Source organism: Gymnogyps californianus, chromosome Z (assembly GCF_018139145.2).
Source record: "Gymnogyps californianus isolate 813 chromosome Z, ASM1813914v2, whole genome shotgun sequence".
In the NCBI taxonomy this organism is placed as follows: domain Eukaryota; kingdom Metazoa; phylum Chordata; class Aves; order Accipitriformes; family Cathartidae; genus Gymnogyps; species Gymnogyps californianus.
The window spans coordinates 64,492,332-64,505,598 of NC_059500.1; the positions used below are offsets into that span (position 1 = coordinate 64,492,332).

At 41.8% G+C, this 13,267-nt stretch overlaps 1 protein-coding gene across 2 annotated transcripts in view; it reads right to left on the reverse strand.

Annotated features, from left to right (window-relative positions):
• The window catches only part of GPBP1 (GC-rich promoter binding protein 1), a 35,494-nt gene extending 23,651 nt beyond the window's left edge, over positions 1 to 11,843 (reverse strand). Inside the window, exons 1-3 of one of the 2 annotated variants that reach the window (XM_050912974.1) lie at positions 11,814 to 11,843; positions 9,792 to 10,842; positions 8,927 to 8,994 (exon numbers count right to left, since the gene is read on the reverse strand). The gene's annotated coding sequence lies outside the window, so the exon portion shown is untranslated. Of the gene's footprint in view, positions 1 to 8,926; positions 8,995 to 9,791; positions 10,843 to 11,196; positions 11,259 to 11,813 lie in introns of those variants that run through there. The other variant, XM_050912973.1, reaches the window with a different exon arrangement.
• Positions 11,844 to 13,267: the final 1,424 nt, after the last annotated feature.

Consider the following 13,267-nt stretch of genomic DNA (forward strand, 5'->3'; position numbering starts at 1 on the left):
CCTCGTACTATTAACACTCAAATGCATTTAAATTTCTTTAATCAGAGTGGTCAAAATATTCAGTCTCATCTCTGCAACAGCCTCAGGTGTCTGATTCAAGTACTGCATAGTGACTTCAGAAAAGAAAGTCTTCCATAGCCCATAAATTTAGATAAAATCTATGTTTTGCTGTGTTGTAGATCGTAGAATAGTTTACAGCAAAGAAAAAACCCTGTTCTTAAATTTTACTTCTTGTGGGGGATCTGAGAGAAGTGTGTAAAGCATTTTGTTTCATATGTAACATGTAAAAATTATTCCAATATTCAATTACATAAAATTTAATTCTATAGTTTTGTGAAGTATCATCTTCAGTAATAAGGCAGTGAATGCCAAGGAATAATGAACAGCTGGTTCCAAATGATGTGCAGTGAAGAGATTTGACACAAATACAACTCAGTCATCCACTCTGAGCCACATTAGCAGCTGAAATAGGAACACTGCACCAAGCATGCTTAACCCACATCCAAAAAGGTTGGGCTGGGCTTCTTTACGGTTGAGCCAGTAAGGTCCTTTTGTGACAGAAACTATTTTTTCACCAGTTTTAAAGCAGCTGGAAACACTACTTTTTAAACAAACTTATTTGCATCATCTGAAGAGCATTTGGGAAAATTTAATGTATTGCCTCTGTTTCAGAAAAAGAAGTAACATGCTGAGAAAAGGGAAGCAGAAAGCCACTGCATGAATCTGGAGTCAAGACTTCTGTGAAAAGGCTAAGAAAAAACATCTACAGTCAACTCCCAAAACTCTGCAAAAACAACAAAAAATAGAACTAAAACAACTATCATTAGTTTATCTTCTGCTTACCAAATCAAATGAAGAAATCAAATATGAAACAGTATAGTTAATTTTCCCTGCACTACTACATTTTTCTTTTTTTAATCATCACAGAAAAAGATACAAGTAAAATCACACTTAGAATAACAGCACAGAAATTTAAAATTTTACTTGGTGCAATAATGAACTATTTCAGTGGTCAGGAACAAGAAAAGTAAAAAAAAAACTACTTGGCTTGGTTCACCGCACAAAATGAGGACCTAAGATGTATTTAAACAGTGGTTAGAAACACCTGAAGCAGTAAATTCCACCAAGAAAAGAGATGTCTTAATCCAAAACACCGTAAGAATCACAAGAAGATACCAACCATAGTAGATTTAAGCTGGACACACAGTCCTGAAGATCAGAAGAACAAGACTCTAGAACAACTTTAAGACTTAAGACAAATATTTGAACCTCTTAATTCCTATTATGCTCTAAATCAGAAACTAATAATTGTAACTAAAGAGCTTAATGTGTAGCACAATGCATGTACACAATGCGTGAGGAAGAAATGATCTTCTAGGACATTGTGAGGGCAGAGAGCAGAGCAAGCAGATATAATCAAACCATTCTGAATTTTAGTTCCATGTTCTGTTTTCTATAAACAGGTCAAATAAGAAAAAATGAGCCTGGTTATTAAAGTACAGAATCCTGAAAGGACTATGGCATACAAGGCAATATGCATTCACATTTAACTGCTGTGATTTTTTGAGACTATTTTCATTATTTGGTTTAAGTAGCTCTAACTAGAGCAAATGCATTTAGTATCACATTTTAAATATATTTAACTATAAGCACTATAACAATTTTGCAACTCATAAGAATCAAGTGTAAAAACATGTAATCCTACCTTTTATTTTCCCAGGTCCACCTCCATTGCAGATTATAGGAGGAATGCCTCAACAACACAACTCTTCAATTTACCACAGACAGGGTTATGAACTTTAAGCATCACCTTGTAACGAACCATTGCTACCTTGTAACAGCCTTCTGAGGACATACTGTCTACTAGTCGCAACAGTCTGTAGCCCCATCAATAGCATTAATAAAGATGAAGCCTCCCTCATCATTTTCACCTTCACAGAATTTTACATGAGAAAACTGAGTTTGATGGCTTACTAATTTTAAATTGGGAAAGTATCTTCTGAAAAATTAAAATATAACATCCAGAGAATGTTCTGAAAGACTCAGGACCAACTCATACTTCCTTAGAAGATCAAAAAGAACATCAGCCTCTCCCCATAGGAAAGATGCTCCAGTCCCTTAATCATCTTTGTGATACTTTGCTGAACTCGCTCCACTACGTACATACCTTTCTTGTACGAGGGAGCCTATAACAGGACACAGCGCTCCACATGTGGCCTCACCAGGGCTGAGTAGAGGAGAAAGATGAGCTCCCCTCAACCTGCCAGCAACACTCTTTCTAATGTAGCCCAGGGAGTTGTTAGCCTTATTTGTTATGAGCATGCATTGCTGGCTCATGGTTGGCTTGTTTGTCCAACAGGACCCCGAGGTCCTTCTCTGCGCAGCCGCTTACCAGCTAGTCAGCCCCCAGCACGTACTGACATATGCAGCTACTACTCCCCAGAGGCAGGACTTCGCATTTTCCCTTTGCTGAACTTCACGAGGACCCTCTATCCAGTTCTCCATCTGAATGGCAGCACAAACATCTAGTGTATCAGCCACTCCTCTGCATTTTGTATCATCTGCAAACTTGCTGAAGGTAAACGCTGCCCCACTGTCCAGGACTTTAATGAAGATGTTAAATAGTACGGGCTCCAGTATTGAACCCTGGGGTACAACAATAACAGCTTCCTCCAAATGGCCTTTATGCCACTGATCACAACCCTGACGAGCTGGGCCTGGCCATTCAGCCAGTGTTTGATACACCTCATCATTCTCTTCTCTACGCATACTTTGTCAGCTTCTCTATGAGGATGTCATGGAAGGCAACGTCAAAAGCCTTACTGAAGTCAAGATAAACACCATTCATTGCTCTCCATTCATCTATCGAGCTAGTCACCTCATTGTAGAGGGCTATTAGCTTGGTTAAGCACGATTTCCCCTTCATAAAGCCATTCTGACTGCTCCCACTCACCTTCCTGTCCTTCATGTGTTTGTAGACAGTTTCCAGGATTAGTTGCTGTACCACCTTCCCATGGACTGAAGTGAGGCTGATTGGCCTGCAGTTCCCTGGATCCTCCTTCTTACCCTTCTTGATGACAGGATTGACATTTGCTCTGTTCTAGTACTCAAGAGCCTCTCCCAATGACCGTGAAACCTCTCAAAGATAATAAGGAATGGCCTTGCAATGGACTCCCTCTGCACTCATGGGAGCATCGTCTCAAGCCCCATGGATTTATGTGCAAGTGTTCCCTAACCTGATCCTTTCTCCACTGAGGGTGGAGAAAAAAGCACAGCAGAACTTTAAGATGACAAGGACATGAGATCAGAGACCGTCCCCACCCAATTTTGAGGGCATGTTGTTTAACTTGTCTAACCAGTATTTCGCTGGCAGAGGAAAGACAGTCCCACTGGTATTGAAGAGATCCAACTTCAGGGAGATCTCTTTAAGTGTACAAAATAAAAATATTTCCCTAGGCCAGAAAGCTGTCTTCGGTATTTAAGACAGGTTTCATTACTGTTGGCGAGATACATTTGGTAACACTATTTGTCTGAACTACCAAAATAAATAAAAAAAGCTTTGCTTTTTCTTAATGTCCTAGCATGAAGAAACAGATAAAAATGGTGACATCACTATAATAAGGAAAAGGCTGGTCAGTATAATAGTTAAATAGCCAAAACACCTTCAATCCAAAAACTTAATTTACTAAAAGATCGTATGCTTTTGGCCATCTTATGGATTTACCATATTAATAAATACATCCAATTTAAATGGAGCTGACCAAAATTTAATAGAGAAAATAAATTTTAAAATAATACTAAAAATTAGGAAAAAAAAAAACCCTGACAGCTGAATGCATCTAACCAGAAGCTAGAAACAAGGAAAAATACTTCTGCATTTTCAGCTTCTATACTTCCCATGCTCTGTGGATAGCCTATATTATTTTACAGGAAGCAGCTTCTGTGACACTGGGTATTTCAGAGATTGTCAGAAGTCAATTAAAATAAGAGGCAATATAAACTCAAATAGCTAGGAATACCTGAAGCTTGTGAGTGGAGCAGCAAAGTTATTACCAGGGAAAAAAAAAAATAAGGAAGCTTCAAGCCATGAATTCCCGAAGTTAGAAGGGAGATATGAATTCAAATTTCTTCATGCTCCCTGAAGACCAGTTTAGAAATTCAGTCTATTGATTTGCATAAAGAAACCCATGAACAGAATAAATGTTAAAAGCACATGGATACATGCACATTCACAGTTTTCAGGAAAGTCTAACATTAGCATGTACGCATATCTAAGTGGCGTATACCTATGATCTTTTACCTAATGCTTCATAGATTATTATTACCATAAGTACAGCACACCACAAACTACATGTGGGAACCTTAACTCCACCCCTCAGCTACACACTTGTTTGACAACCCACCCTCACCTTGTCACCATAATTTTTAGTATAATATTTATAAATGGGGTAAAAGAAGGTTGTAAGCCATCAGAATTAAAGTATACTACAGTGTTGTTATGACAGCAGAAAAAATAAAAGGTTACTTATTATTCAGTGTCTCCAGTTTGTTGCTACTGCTTTGCTTCGTTGGTAATAAGCTACAGCAAGTACATCACATCCTTATTAAGTCAGGAAGACAAACAAAGCGTATATATGAATTTCAGAGGGGTCCAATAAGCAAGTCTGTATGACATCTTAGAAAAGAGTGACCATCTAACAAGAAGGGAAAGGAGACACACAATTTTCTAGGAGGGAATTAAAACTGAATGTTTACTATCAGAGATATGCCAAACACCAACTGTACTGCATTTCATGACAACAAAAAGAGAAACCTATTTGCGAAGGTCAATTTTTCCTTCTGAAGAAGCAGCAGCAGCAGGCAAAGTTCGCACTAAAACAGAGCAACTCTGGAATAACCAAGCTACAGAATAAATTGACCCTTCTGTTCTCCCATCTTGGGCCAGCTTCAAATGTTTATTTCACCTATTTAGCATCAGCCATAGAAAAACTACAGTTTTGCTCTGAATTAGGCAAAGAACCTACATGCACAGGTCCTAGCCATCAGACTACAGAGTCTCTCTTCTTCACCAACAGAAACATTCAGGATTTTTCTCAAACTAAGCAGGCCTTTAAAATAACCCACTCCACCAAAAGTTTTTCCTTCTGCCACAAGACACATTCTCTTTTAAACAAAAAAATTCTTGTGATAACAGATCCTTCCCTGTTATCTCTACTCAAGAGTAGCGCTAATTTGAAGTAAAGTTGGTAAGTGTAAGCTTTAAAAAATACTTTTGTTTAAACCCTATACATCTCAATTTTCATTCCTCTTTTAAAGACACAGCTTATTAGAGATCTTCCTCACTCTGTGATTTAGTTTGAACAAAGCAAAACAAGCTAATTTCAGGTTATTTTGCTATCCAAAATGTGCATGTTAATAAAACAGAAAATAATATTCAAACCCTAACACGAGCTTGATGGAGTTTTTGAAAATGGAAGCATTTCTACTGATCACAAATTGCTGCAAAAGCATGACAACTACTTCAACTAAAGATTATTTATTTCCTTTCTTTTCTCTCCATGTAAATGCACAGTCACAACAACAGAATAAGCTTAAATCTTTAGAACCAACCTTTTAACACTTTGAAGGGAAAGTGTGCATGTCGCCCCTCCTGCTACATTTCAGTATAGAAGACAGTTTACAGACATGTAATTTACAAACAAGGTTAAGTTTGGGTATGGTAACTCTCTCAAGTTCTTTGGTTCTCTAAAATTTATTGTCAAAGACTCACACCTCCAATAAAAGGAAAGGGAGCTGAACCTTTAAAGGTCTTCTGTCCCGCTGGTTCACCAGACATTAAGAGGTTCTGAACAATTCAGCTGAAGCCTCTACTTTCTCAACTGTGCTACTGCAGAGGAAGTAAAATCTCTGGTTTTAGTCTTACTGTCCCCACCATCCAAAACAGAACTGTTCTGATGAGCATTCTAGCACTGGACAATAAGGAAGAATAAAAGAAAATATCCATACGTTTTTTTAATTTACCTTCTTGCCTTATCTTTTAAAAAGAAGTATGAGAACTAAGGCTTCCTGCAGAACACTGAGGAAGAAGCAAGGTCCTCTGTCAAATCTGAACAGTTCCAGAAGTCTTATGACATACCTAGGTGTGAGAAGTGTATGGAGTCAAACTGTAACAGTCAATTTTTTAACCATTTAAAGCCAACACATTCTCTAGTATAGCCACAGCCCTAAAACCTAGCTTTACAGTGACTTAGCAAAACACAGACAAAAAAAACTAAGGAAAACCCACTTTCATTTCTACTTAGGGCTCAAGTTCCTAACGTGAGGATGAATCAACTAAAGCACACTTTGTTTTGCATAACGATCAGCGGGGGGGCAGACACTGGTGTTCTAAAAATCCCAACCACTGTTCTTTATTGTATGGTTCCCTTTCTATATATAGATATGGTTCACAAGCAACAGGGTTTACATGAATTAAATATTAATGTCACAACAATCAAAACATCTTTTAGGAAATGTTTTAGAACAGCCAAAATTAATGAGAGAGCTTCAAATAACTTAATCATCACTTCTTTCAAAAAAAGTTTTTCCTTCTTGCACTGTACCAAAATGTAAATTAAAAAAGCAAACTATTTTGTAACACAGAATAACTTCATATTTGAAGGTAAACTACAAACAGGTTCTTTCTGCTTGAAACCCCACACACTTGCAGTACCATTTAGCGGAAAGCTAGATAAACGCTAATCTCTTGCCCTTTGCAGGGTTCAAAGTCCAAAAGCTGAAGTGTTAGTGCAATAACATCACCAGCCCATTCAGCATACATTATGTAACAAAACCACCAGGAATTCTGCACTTCGGAGTCTTCACAAGGATCTGAAGAAAAAGCAGCTGAAAAAGGTAGCGGTTTTGACATATTCTGAGCACATAAAGCAAAAAAACAATTCTATGTATTTCAGCTGTTTCCCTGACTATGTTTACCCAAAATATGAAAGGAGGTGATTGTGGAAGAGTTGATAGCACCACATAGGGCATTATCATCAGTTACTGTGTAATACTACTGCTCAAACACACACAGTAACAAAAACCAAAACAAAAAGCATGCCAAGTCTCATTCAAGTTCGTTTATAATAAGGTCTGCAAATAGTTCTCCTTGCAGGACAGAATTTACTCCTAGTACTAAAAAATAAATAAAAGCAACTTCCCCACAAGTTACTGATGAACTATCACTGTCACACTGTTCTATCCACACATTTTAAACAGAAGAATTTCATTAGAATGGAGGAAAAAAAAGGAGCATAAAGTACATTAACTTGTGAAGTACTAACAAAGCTAAGTATCTACACTATTTCCCTGTATCATTTTACAGATGTAATTCCACTTAAGCTTTGCTGCAAGTTTAAATTCTGCTTACGCTTAAAAGGTTCCACCAACAGTTTTTTCACACAGCAGAGCAGCCTACACCATTCAAGATAACTTCTCAATACAAATGTACCCATTTTAAGATTTTACCAGAATAAACACATCAGTAAAAGAGCCAAGCTGCTGGCAGCTATTCCAGTACAAAAGCTATGTTTACATCAAGGCTTAAAGTAAGCTCTTGGGGGCAAGGACCTTATCTTCATAGTTGTCTGCAAACCACTTAACAGACTGTCAGCACTATACAAACAAAAACCTAAAGAAGGAATTAAAGTGGACCAGCATGCTAGGCATTTTCTCCTCTATGGGCCTCACCCATGTATGAATTTTGCTTAGGGTACAAGGGCACAGCTGTAAAACGTGCCTGAATCCTTGTCAAGTACGTATGCATATAAATAAGAACAAATGCACTTCCCAGGTGCAAACACGGTGAAAAGAAAAAAAAGAATTATCCTACCAGTAAACAGAGAGATATAAAGACAGAGTTAATTTAATGAAGCTCAAAAGCAAACTCTTCAAAACATCCAGAAGGGAAAGAGTCCAGATAAAGATGTCACTCAAAATAGTAAGTGGGGGATGCAGCTCCTTGATTTCAGTGAGAGCCTCTTGTCAAGAGGTAAAAGTATCTTACAGCACTGAAAGTTAATAGCTTGAAAAGAGACACACATGACTTTTTCTGAGTTAAGAAGCAAGTACTTGTATTACTGTTGCTTACGACCATACAATAGACAAAAATTAATGAAATGGCCACCCATGCCTGAACTCTTTCCATTTACCAAAGGCTTTCAAACAAAACACAGATTAATCCAACTAAAGGAATGAGGAAGATCATTCTTCTCTGTTGGTTTAGTTCCTTCACATGTGGCTCAGTTCATTCAGTCAATCCCCAGCCACACTGAGGCTTGATGTAGAAGAGCCACAAGCCACAGCCACAAGACATTACAGAAACAGCCTCCTATGTATGTTCCACAGTTTCCATGTTTTCAAAACACCACCACTGAAATAAAAGTTAAAATAACAAAACAGCAAGGCCATGCAAAGAAAGCAAAATACTCAAGCTAGATCAACTTTTAGATATTGACAAGACAACACACAGAATAGAACTATTTCAGTGAGCCTGACAATTTAAAAAACTTATTTAGACAGAAGTCTTTCATTTGTGGTCAAAATAACGAGTTACAGGGGGAAAAAACACTGTAGTAATCTTTAGATACAGTTTCACATGCTTAACTTTATTTTTTCCCCCAAGGCTTTAACACAAGCCATTTTCCCAAACATCTTTGCATTGCCCTTAGAGAAAACCATTTTTTTTTTCCATTAGCTCGCTACTACTAATACTTCAGTATTGCAGAAGCTCTGAAAAATTTTTTAAAAGGTGGCGACTAAGGTAAATTTGTCACCTTTACCAGATACTCAGTTTACAGTCTACCCAATAATGCTTTAATTATTTAAAGCTTTATGAATAATCAAGGTGGAGTAGGGGGGAGAGAACTTAAGTAAAATTACCACTGACTTTTGAATTAAGTTGTTCTGTCCATCTTAATTTTCTTTGAGGCAGTAGCAATTCAGCTGAATACAAACCTACAAAAAATTATTGTAAACATATTAATTTCAACATATATCTATCTTCAGAAACATTTAACCACTATGGGAGGAAGGGGACAGCAATACATCTAAAAATAACATGTAAAATTAGTTAGTTCACCACTAGATTTTGTTTTGAATCCTTCCAAAAAGGTGGAGGTTTTTTGTAATGTTACACTTGCAGACTAGTCAGACTCATTCATTTCCATTACAGAACAGGAAATTACTCTGAACCCAACCTTAAAATATCAACACATTAAAAAGCTAGTTTGCATAGGCAGTAAACTAATTTTTGGCAAAAAGTATCTGGCTTCCGTAAGTGACAAAGAATAGTGGAAGGAAATTTAAAAAAAAAAAAAAAAACCACAACCCAAACCTCTACATTATTAGTACCTTCATGCTGCAAAAACATCTAATACAAATGGAAAGATTGAGATGGGCAAGCCATCCAGCAGACTTGTTCAATAAGTATAATAGCTCATTGTTGAGATTACGATATTAACGGGAAGGCTAAGCTACCTACGGATTCAGTCTAGATGTACCTATTTTTTAATCTCCCAGAAAAATGACACTCGTACCTACACATTTCTCCTTGTACATGTATGCTTGAAATTCTTAAAGAATTATTCCATTAATTATTAAAAACAGCAAGTACAAATTAGATTCTGCAAGCTAATTTCAACGTTCTCAAAAAAACCAACAGCCTCTAGGCAGTAAACGTTACTGGTTTAACCGTTCTACTGATAAAATGTATATTCAAGTGTAAATTCATTTATGAACACTACGTCACTTACCTAATCCAAGAGGACTGCACAAGGTGTTAGTACTGCGTGATTTATATTTTTCCAGTTTGTTTTCCTTGAGATAATATCCCGAGTTCTTGTTGATACTACATTCGTAGCTGTTTGACATAGATTTGACCTCACAGAAATCAGCTACCCATCCTTCTTGCTTACAGATTCTGCAAGGCTATTTCCAAAGTTTGCCAACTCTGTCTTAAAAAGCTTTTTTTTCTTCCTATGACAGCTTCTTCTCTCGTCTATTCCATGGACATATCACTCTAAGAAGCATCAGATCCAGGTGAAATACATACACTTTTTACAGCACAAACTGTGAAGCCAAAAATCCAAATTTCACATCTGAACTGTGCAACATTTCCTAGCTTCAGGTAACAGAGGCATTTGTAAACAACAGCTATCTGGATATCTCCATACTGCTTATTGGCAACAACATTTTTCAACAAAAATATTAAATAAAAGAAAAAATGATAAACAAACGTCTGTTAGATTCTTCATTTAGAAAACAGGTCTCATTGTAAAATGACAGAAGGCTATGTCAGAAAATCTAAAAAATAAGACAAGGGGAAAAATATCTGCCATGAAACTTTTCAGCAATGTCTACACAGTGACTCAGGCTGCATTTAAGCTGGAGCCAGTTAACAAAACTGGTTATGCCTATGACTCAGACAGAACGTTGCCTAGAAGAAAAAAAAGTATCTAAAAAGCAAGAAAGCACTTTATTTTGGCAGCTGAAGTATTCAGAACGTGATCAATTTAGCCATGTATCCATGCCATCTGGACAAGAGCGTCCAAGGGTGACGTGCTCGGCACTGCTAGAAAGAAAAAGCTCACGACTTCAAACTTCCAATTCACTTCTCAGATGCCTGATTGTTTCAGAAGCCTTTTCAGGACGAAGCACTTGGATAAATAATCCCGGAACAGTGTCTGATATTTCTCCCCTTTCACAAGAAGCAACTGCTGCAGGTCGGTTTCCACCTTTTTTCCTCCCTACCAGCTGAAGCAAAAGGCTGCAAACATCCAGGACTCCCTCTGTAATCCAAACTGCCTATGGTAAAAAGAACCAGAACAATCAGTTTTCCCTTTTGAAACCTGAACTGGCGTTAGACAAACACATAAGCCTCAATCTTAAAAAGCAAACACACATGCAATCAGGGAGCCGAACCCGAGTACAGAAGCCTCGGTTAAACCTTCACTCACATCCCGGAGAAAACAGCAGGCATGTTTATCGGAGAACACAGCCCATCAGCGAAAACGTTCTCCTGCCTCTCATTCCCGAGAGCACGGAAGGAAAAAAGGAAAGAAGGGGGGGAAAAAAAAAAAAGGAAAGAAGGGGGTATTTCTCATTTTATTGGGAAAGATGAACAGGTCTGCAGAAAGCACCCGGGAGGGAGGCGCTGACCTGGGCCAGGGACACGGAATGGAAGCACAGAACGAGCCCGGGGGAGCGGCGGGAGCCGCCTGGGGAAGCCCCAGCGCGCCCCGGGGAAGCCTCGCCGCTTCGGGGCCGCCCGCCTGCCAAGCGCGGGGGCAGACCCCCAGCTCCCCGGCCACGACCGGCCTTTTGTCGCGGCGCCGCAGCGGGAAGGGCTCCGCCAGCCCGCGCTGGGCGCTCGCCCTGCCTTCCCGGGGGGGGGCCGCACCGCCCCCGCGCAGCAGCAGCAGCCGCCGCCGCCGCCGCCGCCGGCCGCCCCGCCGGGGCCCGGGGGCGGCTCCTCCTGCCCTCCCCGAGGGCGGGCCTGGCCGCGCGGCGGGGGAGGGAACGGGGCGGCCCGGCGCCCCGCACGCCAGTACCCGCCCCGGCCTCTCCGCGCCTCCTCCCCCGGCCCCCGACGCCCCCGGCCCGCCGCCGCCAGACCGCCCCTGGGGGGGTGCCCCGGGGCTGGCGGCGGCCGCCCCCCCCCGCCCGCCCCCCGAGAGCCGCGGGGGCCAGGGGCGCGAGAGCGCCGCACGCGCACACCCTCCGCGCGCGCACGCACGCACACACACAGACACACGCGCGCACACACACACACACACCCCGCTCGCCTCGCTCCCAAAATGGCGCCGCTCCGAGCCGCAATGCTCTGCGCGCACAAGCCTCGCGAGAGCCGCCGCGCGACCCCGCGGGAGCCGGGGGCGGGGCTTCCCGGCCGCCGCCGAGGGTGCGGCGCCGCCCCCGCCCCGCCGGCGGGAGCCCCCCTGCCGTGACGTCACGGAACAATCCCGAACGTTCCGCGCGGGCGGCGGGGGAATCCCCAGCGCGGACCCCGCCCGCGGGAGTCCCCGGCGCCGCCGCGCCGCCGTAATTAACCGTGCAGCGGCGCAGCCCCGCAGCCCGCGCGGCGCCACCCCTACCGGCTACGCTGAGGTGCCGAAACGCGCCACCGAAACCGAGACGCGGGCTCGGGCTGCGGGCCGGTCGAACCAGCGCGGGCGGGCGCCGCGGGGCCGCGGCTGGCCGCTGGAAGGTCCGTGCGCCGCGCACGTGGGCGGGAACGGTCGGCGAGCGCGGCTCCGGCCCCGGCGGCCCCGGGCGCAGCCTGGTCAGTGTCGGAGAGGGCCCCGCTACCCCCGTGACGAGGCGCGTGGGCGGCGGGGGTGCAGCGGGCACCTGGACGCGCAGGTCCCGGCCGCTGCGGGGACCCGAGGTCTCCCGCACCTCAGCAAGGCTGCGCGCAGCTCGCGCAGGCGGCGGGTTAGATCGCGGCGCCGGGGGGGCCCGAGGCGAGTGAAAGAGCCAACCGCCGCCATTTAAACAAACAACAGCAAAAAAAAATCAGGATCTTCACTGAACCGGCAGAAGTAGCTTCAATTTACAAGCATACGAGTGGAAATACGCTTAACGCACATGCGGTCATGCGGCGCGTGCCTTTTTGAGAGAAACATGATGGCCTTTTGCAGCCTGGGAACCAAGTCTGAATTAACGTTTTGCAATTTTGAAGTCTCATTCCCAACGCAAGTCAACTTGCAACTAATTAGCTGAAAAATTAAATATAGGTTAAAAAAAAATATATGAAATTATGTTTAAATATAATTAGAAAGGGTACTGGCAAGTGTTTTTAGAGCCTGCATTTGATTCTGGATTTTCTTGCAATGGCAGTTTCCTCTGTGAGATTTAAATGATTGCAGGAACTGAAATTATGCACCAATTTTTTACAAAAATGTCTCAAAAGTCCTGACAAACAGTAGGATTTTTTAATGTATTTTGCAGGCACATATATGCTGTCAAAATAACCCATTTTCATCCTTTGATAAAATTACTAGAAAGCAACAATTACTAGAAAAATTACTCAAAATCAACAACTGAGAAAATCAGAAAGTAGAAAGATACATGAGAGTTTCATCTTTAAAAAACTGACAGAAACTCCAAAACTGCTATGGTCACATTTACCTTCAGCTCAACTCTGAGTAGTCAACCCCGGTTCCAATTTCTAACGGCAACGGTGTTTTTCTAGGTTCCCATCACAATCTTGACTGCGCTGCAATCTCCT